This window comes from Triticum dicoccoides, chromosome 3B, assembly GCF_002162155.2.
Source record: "Triticum dicoccoides isolate Atlit2015 ecotype Zavitan chromosome 3B, WEW_v2.0, whole genome shotgun sequence".
In the NCBI taxonomy this organism is placed as follows: Eukaryota; Viridiplantae; Streptophyta; class Magnoliopsida; order Poales; family Poaceae; genus Triticum; species Triticum dicoccoides.
Window position 1 is genome coordinate 704,832,123 of NC_041385.1, and position 2,345 is coordinate 704,834,467.

Below are 2,345 nucleotides of genomic sequence, written 5' to 3' on the forward strand. Positions count from 1 at the left end.
CCGGTTGGTGTTACCAACTGGTACTAATGTCCTACGCGCACACGGGTCTGGCTCGTGCCACATGGTGTCACTTTAGCGCCGGTTCGTGACGAACCGGTACTAGGGGGGGGCTTTAGTCCCCACTCTTTAGTGCGGGTTGGCAAACCGGCACTAAAGGTCGTTACGAACCGGCACTAAAGGCCGGTTCTGCACTAGTGTTTGTTGGAGATATGCCCTAAAGGCAATCATGTATGATGCTATTTTCTATGTGTTTATGAATAAAGATAGTCCTTGGACATTATCAATGATGTGTATGCAAGTACGCGACTTGTTTGTGGGACTATGCATTGTATGATGACTGTCCTAAAAGGTCCCTAGTCGAAAGGGCTGTGTGGACGCGCAACCGACTAGACTAGCATATGACACGGTCGATGGCTTGGTCTCACTAGCCATGGAGCATTGGATGCTAACCGGATAATATGGACTTGGAAAGGTCTGGTCGGATTCGACGTAGTCGGATCCGAGTCGAGATAAGGTCCAAGTCGGACAGACCCAACTATGAGACGCAGCGATATGTCATCTGTGAGTCTCTAGTACAACATACGTTCTATGTCCTAAGACCTGAGCTGACGCATGTACTCGGGATGGTGACAGACTTGCTTTGGGCCGACCAAACGCTACTCCGTGACTGGGTAGTTACAAAGGTAGGTTTCGGGTATGTCCAGTCCCATGCTGCGAGACGTGGTTGAGCAAGATGGGATTTGCCCCTCCGATCAGGAGAGATATACTCTGGGCCCCTCGTGTGATCCGACTAAGAGAAGCATGTCCATGCGACAAGGATTATGAGATAATCTGGATTGTGGTCGGTATCACTGGAACGAGAAAGAGGTCGGACTAGTACAAGGATGATAGTCTCACCTTGAGCCCGACAACATATATCGTGTGGCAAAGGAAACAGAAGTGTGACACGTTGTACAGGTTCGCCTAACCAGCTTCATAGTCTGCTTGGTGGTCGGCACGCCTTGCTAGAGGCCGCTACCAACCGTGCAGGTCAGAGGTGATCCGAACTGTGACCAAGCTGACTTGAACCTAAGGGGTCGCGCGCTTAAGGGAAGGAACCTACGAGATCGGTTCGTAGGACACTGGTCGGATGTGATCCGAACTGGACTAGGAACGTGACCGAATAGACTTTGGGCTTTAGGGTCCGTGCGAGGCCCAAGTGTTGAGCCTGCGACGGACGCCTATTTAAAGTAGAGGTGCGGCACACTCATGCGGTTGATCGCTTCGGCGCTGCGACTAGGGTTTGCATGTGTTGCGAATAGCCACCCCCACTCATCGCCGACTGTGTGATCGGACCTAGCAGTCCGTCACATGGTGTTCCTCTTGCACGCGCGGATATCGTTAGAGGCGGTGCACTTGCGCCACTCCGGCGAACTTGTTCGTGGGATCGGACGACCGGCTGTTCGAGGGAGATCGGACGAGGAGGAGACGATCCACGCGGACGCGCTGCCTCAACTCTACTTCCGCTGCACGGCACTGCGCGTCTAGTGGTAACGAACTGTGATCCATCTCCCGTAGCATGTTCTTGGTTGTTCTGCGCGTAGGAAATTTTAATTTGCAGTTGATGCACCCTACCGTAGATCTCAACACAGTTCAATGTATGCCACAAGTTTTGGCGCTAAAGTGATTTTTTATACCAAGTTTTAGCACCTATGGTGTAATTGACTCTTTAATTTATACTCCCTTCATTCCACAATGTAGTGCGCCCACGCTTTTCGAGATTCAAATGTGACTGTAAATTTAACCAACGAGATCGATTGCGACGGGAGCAAAAATTAAACCATTAAATATGTATTTTTGACATAATTCAGTGCTATAATTTTTGTTGCCGTTGTAGTCGGTCTTGTTGATTAAATTTATGGTCAAAATTGAATCTCAAAAAGCGTGAGCACACTACATTATGAAATGGAGGGAGTAACCAGTAGTGCTCCAAGGTCTGCCAAAAGTCAGGTGCAACTTGCAAGTCAGTAAAGAGAATATCCGCCTCTTTTCATTGTCAGGCGCTCTCCTTACACGGGACAGACACAATATCTTTTTGGATTTTCGGCTCCCCTCTTCTCTGGGTGATTCTTATCTTTGCTCTGCCTCTACCGGATACAACATCAGGAAACAAGAATAATCACCCATTCCTTAAACACATAGCCTCGCTGTCAACTAAGGTAGATATGTGCCATTTCCATACACATATTAATCAGCTATATATAAGATTATAAGTGTTAGAAGTCAATTACATCTCTTATGGTCGAAATGTAATGTCCTAGTGTGGCGGTAAAAAGTACGTTACGACAGCTGAAAGTGCATGTAAA